Below are 8,059 nucleotides of genomic sequence, written 5' to 3'. Positions count from 1 at the left end.
CTTGATATTATAATATTCCTTTTCTTGCTCTCTTTGGCTGTTCAAAGTATGAGAAAATGAAAACTTGGGTTTCATTTCTTTGTTGTTTGTTTTTGGTAAGAAATGAAAATTCAGTGATTGAGGTGGTACTTTAATTGAGTATTAACTATAATCAAATGAGTTGAGGTCTATTTTGAGCCAAATATTCATGTGGTTTTGAGATTGGAGAACATTCAAAATCTGAATGCAAATTTTGCGTTTAGATCTACATATCTTTCTTTGTGTTGTACTGGAGCTGATTATGTTTCTTCATGTGAACTTTCTATAGATGCATTCTAGTGGATGAGAACGACCGGGTTGTTGGTCATGATACAAAATATAACTGTAAGTAAAATTTGATCTGGACAATTCTTTTTGGGTATTATGTCATGTCTTTATGGTACTTTGCATTTTGCATACTCCAAGGATTTCTATCCTTCCTAAATCTTATACCCTATTTTGATTTTGGATACCTTCACGCTATGGAAATGAACTGTTTATTCATGTTTTGGGCATTCTACTACATTTTCAAATCATATACTTTGTATATAGATCATGTTCATTCTGTTGGATCAGCTGGACCTCTGTGGTTTGCTAATGCTTTTGTACCCTGTTGGTCACTTGATGGAAAAGATTGAAAAGGAAAATTTGCTGCACAGGGCTTTCAGTGTGTTTTTGTTCAACTCGAAATACGAGTTGCTTCTTCAGGTATTGCTTACAATATTTGAGGGACATCAAGCTATATGATTTTCCAATTAGGTACCCGAAACTTAGATCTTGTGGGAGCAAACAACAGACCTGACTGTTTGAACTGCCCTCCTAGGTGCTTACATTTATAGTAATAAGTGTCATGTGAAGAACCAAGTAAAGATCTAGATCTATTAGGAGGGAATAAATTGAATAATTGTGTCATATTCTATTTCCCATTTTAGTTTTCTATATTCCTGAAATTTCATGCACTCATGACCATGTCTACATATCTTTTCTTTGTGGGAAATGTTTCTTCAACTTCTTTATCTAATCTGCATGTTTGGTTTGATAGTGAGTTTGGAGCAAAAGTTGTGCCTCCAAAGAGGATATTAAAGATGTTTCCTGAGCTATTTGACCATCAAGATCAAAATGTTCGTGCATCTTCTAAAGGACTTACTCTTGAGCTTTGTCGATGGATTGGAAAGGACCCTGTAAAATCAATATTATTTGAGAAAATGAGGGATACAATGGTATGATAACTTCTTACATGTACGGCTTTGCGTATGGAATTTTTTGTTGCTCCCTGATCCTTGGAAGTAATGACTTATTTATTATTTATTATTTTTTGAAGAAAAAATAATTGGAAGCCGAGCTGGTGAAATGTAACAGGGGCAGCTATGCCATGTCGCAAAATAATGTGAAAATTCATTTTTTTCATTAGCTGTTTGACTTGCTTGCTGTTTTTATTTTTCTTAACCTAGTTGGTATTGATGTCTTCAAGTCTGAGTAAGACAAGGAGCCAGAAAAGGAGGTTGTATCTGAAGTTGTGGGTGCTAGACCATCTGAGGAATCTACACCTGATGGTGTGTAATACACATACTTTCGATTATTATTTTTCTTGGTTGATATTAAATGACGACAAGTACGTGTTCTATCAACGGGTAACAAGTGATTACCATTGTAGGAGTTTGACACTTTAGTGTTATATTTTATTAGTTTTTTCAATGCAGAGATGTTGGTTATTTAGCTCTCCTTTTTATGCATGGTTTAACATATTTTAATTGTTAGCTCCTCAGGAAATAGATGAGTATGAGCTCGTTGATCCTGTTGATATATTGGCTCCTTTGGAGAAGTCTAGATTTTGGGATGGAGTGGTCAGTCTTCTTTCTTCTCTCCATCAAACTAGTTCAGTTTTTTTTTTGGTTGTAGTGATTTAATTTAGGAATATTTGGTTTTGATGTTCCTGTACTACTATTAACATCTTGTGCCTTATGTCACAGAAAGCAACCAAGTGGTCAGAACGGAAAGAGGTTGTTGCAGAGCTAACCAAGCTTGCTTCAACAAAAAGAATAGCACCCGGTGATTTCTCATAAATCTGTCGGACACTAAAAAAGGTACATTGTCTTTTTATGTTTGGGTATTTCGTTTGCATCGTTTATACCTCTATCTATTGCCAAGGATCTTTTTAATATTTCATAGTTAAGTGTTCAATCTGCTCCATTAAGTTTTAACTTCATGCTTTATATTCTTACTTCTGTTATAAGTTTATACTTAATTTTTGAGTTGATGAATAAAAATCATTTAATTCTTTTTCTGTACAGCTCATAACAGATGTTAATATCACTGTAGTAGTCGAGGCAATTCAAGCTATTGGCAATCTTGCTCAGGGTTTAAGAACTAATTTCTCTGCAATTTCACGCTTCCTATTGCCAGTTTTGCTGGTATGTTCATTTTTTGCTAGCTAAAAAAATAATATTATATCAACTTAAAATGCAAACAGACTGTTTGAATGTAACCAAGCTGTTCAAGTGTTCATTTACTTTTTGCCAGTTACTTACAACTGAGCATGGTGGTATTTTTTTTTGGATTTTGACTTGTACATTAATTTTTCTTATTAATAAAAGTGCACTTAGTCATACGAGTAGATTATTTTTTAGAAGTTCAAATGATGTTGATCATAGCTTTGATTTGTATATAAAGTGATTTTTTTATTCAATTTTACTTTTAATATATATTTTGATCTGGTTTATCTCAGATTTTTCTTAGAAATAATTTAATAAAGATTGAAGAAGGGATATTGGTTTATTGCATTTATCTAACTCCTTTTATTTATCTCTCTCTCTCTCTCTTATTTTTTTTTTTATAAAGGAAAAAATTGAAAGAGAAAAAACCTGCCTCTACTGAGGCACTAAATCAAAGTCTTCAGGCAATGCATACAGCTGGGTGCTTAAGTCTAGCTGACATTGTGGAAGGCAAGTATATCTTTATCCTACGCTGTAGTTCTTTAATTCAGAATTTACAACTGCCCATTTTATCTTTCCTTTTCAAGTTTAGTTTGTTACCATTTGCTAGTGCTGTGATTGACAGGAATTTAGCACCAAGAACAAGTTGTTGATTACTAGTACTCCATTACAGAACAGTGTGGAAGAGTTGTGGTAAATCATTTCTCTTTTTCACTAACACAGACATATACGATTTTGTGTGTTCTGCATTGTTGTTAATTTGCTATACATGCATGTGATTACCCATTTAACAAAACAGTCCAGCTTGTTTGGAGTTTTATGTTTAGAGCTGATTATGGTGCCTGGGAAGTGGGAAGTATGGGAATAATTCTTGTTCTTCTCCCTCCACCAATTGTGATTATGAGCACATATACTAAATCTTTTAGCTGTTGGACGGGTTTAAACTCTGTGCTTAGTAATTCCATTAATGTTTAAATTTGCAGAAATATTGAATTATTAAATTTGAATTTCTTATGTTTTATTTGATAATTTTTGGCATCTTTAATTATGTGTGGAGAGGTTGAAGCAGCTACAGTTTCTAGATATGCTAAAATTTTGATGTTGGGCAACTATTTTGTTAGCTGTTATAGTGGAACCATCATCAATTTCATCTGGTGTCTAGATATCATTTTAAAAATATATTTCTAAACTACTCCTGTTTCAAGTACTATTCTTTTTTATTCTTACAATGTTGTTGACTCTTCTGTCTTCTCTTGGATTTTATTACATTTTAGTTGTCATAATCATTCTCTAAATTAGCTTCAATTCCCAGATGTTCTTCTTATTTGAATTCTTCAATAAAATTTTGTTATTATAAACAAGAAAATGCATAACATAGTTGTACAATTATAGCTTATATTGTGACTGATAATAATCTAGAAAGGAGATTATGGAAATATAGAAAAAGGGAGGTGGATAAATTCTTGAAAACCCTTACTTTATTGATTATTTGATTTCCTGAAATAAAATAAACAATATATAGATTTATATGTATATATATACATATGGAAAATGGGTATTTTGCTTATGTACTCTTGTTATGTCAGGTGCTTCACTTGCCTGCTTTATACTTTTGCTTGTTTGATGATCTGGGTGTTTTCTCACTCACTTTACTCTTGTATTATTTTAGCATTAATACAAGTTGATGTTTCTTTAAAGAAAAGTTGACTTTTGGCCAAAATATAAAGGCATGATCCGTTAAAAGCTGGACTATTGAACCAGCCCCAATGATGTATATGATACGAGACAGGGTGACTTTGAATATAGGGAAAAAGCACAAGCAGCTCTTGCCCAATTGCTTCTTTTGTTAGTTTGATCATTTTTAGCCACAAGTGGTGGTGGAATTCACCCCAGAACACTCTTAAGAGCTACTGCTCAATTCATTACGAACATCATGCTTCCTTCATTCTTCTACTTTGTATATACTAGACTATTTCAACGCATCCACTATCCATCACTACAATTACCCACAAACTTCTCTACTATCTATATTCTATTAATGTACTGGGACCTATCATTTGCCTTTCTTTACTTCTGGAACTCCTCTTCTTGATTTATTCTATCCTGTTGGTTTTCAATTGATTTTGGTTTTATTATTGAATTTGCTTTGACAGGGAATTTAATGTACATATTTTATGGGTGTCTTTGTAACTTCTTATGTATAACATAATGCTTCCATGGAAATGCCAAATTAATATTGGTGGAAGAGATTTTTCTTTCTAGAGTTTTTTGTTTTAATAAATTAATATTCTTTAGCAACACCAGTATTGTGATTCTAGTGTCCATGTTCTGTTAGTGTCTACTGGAAATTTGATATGTTATTACTCATAAGTTTACCATGGATAAAACTTCACCATTCCATATCAACATCATAGTGTGGTTCTAGTGTTCGTATTAAGCAATTGCTGAAACATTTGTGTAATAATTATTTTCAGGTTTCACTTTTAAATATTGTGGTTGAGTTGAAGAAGTGCTACAATCACCCCTTCCTGTTTGAGAGTACAGACCATGGTTATGGTGGCGACTCAAGAACCAATGATAGCAGTAAACTTGAGAGAATTATTTTGAGCAGTGGGAAGTTAGTTATACTCGATAAGCTACTTGTTAGGTTGCATGAGACAAAGCATTGTGTTTTAATTTTTTCCCAGTTTTGTTTAAGATGCTATTGTGCTTGATATGTCTTTTGAGAGGTTTCTTGAAGCTATGAAGCTTGATTAGAGTGCAACACTTGTTGTGCTTAAACGTCTGTTTTGTTTTTCATTTGGATATAATTCTTTGTTTACTTTTACCATTTTTCTTACTATATTCTAGGAATTGTAGTGTCTCGTAGTCATAGGGCACTCTGTATCTAAGCAAGCCAAAATGCTTGTAACGTTAATATTAAAGCCATAATTTTTTGATGTACCAACGTTCCAAGTATTAGCAACATTGTTCTTCTGTTATTTTGTAATAATGGCATGTCTTTTTTCAATTGGCATGTTACACCAACATGCTTATGTCTCTCTATGAATTATGTGTTCCTCACTTTATGTCCAGTTCTATGCTCTTTTGTCAAAATTAACAAAACTTAACTTGTAGTTAACTTGTTATGTTAGAACAGTATCTGGAATTATGTTTCTTGATGCTATGACTTTGTCATGTATATGGTTCCTTGGGTTACTGAGTGTATGGTTTTTTGGTTCCTTGGGTAACTTTGTGAGAGTTGTGATTTATTTCTTTACTTATTTTGAAAAGGCAAGACTTGTTATTCTACGCTCTTTTAATTGTTATCTTCATTTTGATGACCATGTTAGTTTTCTTTCATACTGAAGAAAATTATAATGCCAATATATCCAGATAAATAAAAGGCATGTTGCCGATTTTCAGTGTTCCTGTATCTTTACTATTGTAGTATGGGAGTTATCTATCTAAGACTGTGATTATGTCTTCGCAGTATATTGTATTACTCAATGCCCATATAAGTATTTGCTGATGGTTAAATTAATAATACTGATTTATTGCAGATGGTAAGAATGTTGGATATACTAGCAGAATATATGTCACATAGAGGGTTTCAATTTCAAAGGCTAGATGGCAGCACTAAGGCTGAACTGCGTCAACAAGCAATGGATCATTTTAATGCACCTGGTAGTGATGATTTCTGCTTCCTTCTTTCAACTCGAGCAGGTGGCCTAGGTATCAACCTTGCAACAGCAGATGCAGTTATCATATTTGATTCGGACTGGAACCCTCAAAATGACCTACAGGTTTGATTGAAATGAAATCTCCTTTTAATTTTTTAATTTCTTTTGGGTATTTTATGTTATTTTTTATGGGTTTTTTCATTGCAGAATATAATCAGAGAAAATGGTTATACTTAATTAATGCGTTCATTTTCAGGCAATGAATAGAGCTCATAGAATCGGCCAACAAGAAGTTGTGAACATCTACAGATTTATCACAAGCACAAGTGTTGAGGAAGATATCTTGGAGCGAGCTAAGAAAAAGATGGTTGATGATATTCTCTTCAAATTCTTGAGAAATTTGTTTGCTTTATAGAGTCTAATAATGCCTTTTGTTTTCTCTCAGAAGTTTTACTTACATCTCTACATGTATCATTTAGGCTCTTGACCACGTGGTGATCCAGAAATTGAATGCAGAAGGCAGATTGGAGAAGAAAGAAGCAAAGAAGGGGAGTTATTTTGACAAGGTACGGCTCCTGTGGGGGTGTTTTGAAATAGTTTCCTGAATTAGTTGGATTATGTACAAATTTTTTTTTCTGTTAAAAAATGATAAAGTAGATTATTAGTGGGTGATTAGTTGTGGTAATCTTTCCCCTGGCCCTTCAACTCCTTTCCGAGGCCCCTAATTCTCTTTCTCTGTACATCAATATTTAATGTAGAGTAACCCAAGAGGGGTAGCTCCAATGGTCAAGCATGTGGTTTGCTTCCACAAGGTTGAGTCCCTCTAGGGTACCTACGTTGCAATTGTAATTGCTATAGTTTTCTAGTCCCCAAATATTGAAGGGTTAGGCAGGAAACTTAGTTTTTAAAAAAAATGCAATGTGGAGTTTCTATACTATTTTTCTCTCTCATGTCTTCTCTAATTGCCATTTTCTATTACACCATTGCAGAATGAGCTTTCAGCTATCTTGAGATTTGGAGCAGAGGAACTTTTTAAAGAAGAGAAGAATGAAGAAGAATGTAAGAAAAGGCTCTTGAGTATGGATATTGACGAATTTAATTTAAACTTTATATGCTTACAGGTGGAAACTAGCTTAAGTCTTATGTTCTTAATAATAAAAAGACTGTTTTTTTACAATGTGTAGGTATATTGAGATGATTTCTTTGGAGCAATTCTTGACAACATTTGTAGTTGAGGCCTTTAGAATGGAAGAATGTATTTCACTAATTTTTGTATACATTTCTTGTTTTGTATTTAGTGATAAAGGAATCTGAATTGGGCATAAATTATGTTGTAATATGATTTCTTAAACCTAGACTAGTAGACTAAATATTGTAATTACATTTGAGTAATTAATAAAAATCTATTTATGTTACCTTATTTGGCTTCAACTTTCATATTTGTTTTCCTAGTTTTGTGTAAGTAAAAAAGATTATGTTTCTCTAAGCTAATATAACACATGTGTTATACTAAAGTGTAGTATAACACAAATAATGTGTTATACTAAAGTGTAGTATAACACAAAAAATGTGTTATACTAAAGTATAGTATAACACAAAAAAAGTGTTATACTAAAGTGTAGTATAACACAAAAAAAGTGTTATATAATCGACTATAAATAACATAATTCAACACTTATCTATATATTAAAATAACATAGAAATTGTGTTATCGTTGACAGTACAATAACACATCTGTATAACACTGATAAAGTGTTATGTAAAGTACCCTGACCTACGATAACATAGTCGGTCTTAACACATTAGAAAGTGTTATCGTATATTTTGATAACACATTTTCGGTGTTATTAAAAACATTTTTTCTTGTAGTGATATGCTATGATGTTTATGTTACGATAATGTTATGATATGAAGATGCCATGATGTTTAAGATGAACGATAGTGGTT

The 8,059-nt window shown here is 32.5% G+C and overlaps 1 long non-coding RNA gene and 1 pseudogene across 1 annotated transcript; both read left to right on the top strand.

Moving 5' to 3' along the window:
- Positions 1 to 573: 573 nt before the first annotated feature.
- On the top strand, positions 574 to 2,612 carry LOC133800128 (protein MOR1-like; annotated as a pseudogene).
- A 3,994-nt stretch (positions 2,613 to 6,606) lies between these two features.
- On the top strand, positions 6,607 to 7,532 carry LOC133802095 (uncharacterized). The gene is made up of 2 exons (XR_009877135.1): positions 6,607 to 6,678; positions 7,102 to 7,532. It is a non-coding gene; the product is annotated as an uncharacterized LOC133802095 (long non-coding RNA).
- The last annotated feature ends 527 nt before the right edge of the window (positions 7,533 to 8,059 follow it).

Source organism: Humulus lupulus, chromosome 9 (assembly GCF_963169125.1).
Source record: "Humulus lupulus chromosome 9, drHumLupu1.1, whole genome shotgun sequence".
Taxonomy (NCBI): domain Eukaryota; kingdom Viridiplantae; phylum Streptophyta; class Magnoliopsida; order Rosales; family Cannabaceae; genus Humulus; species Humulus lupulus.
This window is presented reverse-complemented; position numbering and strand designations above follow the sequence as displayed.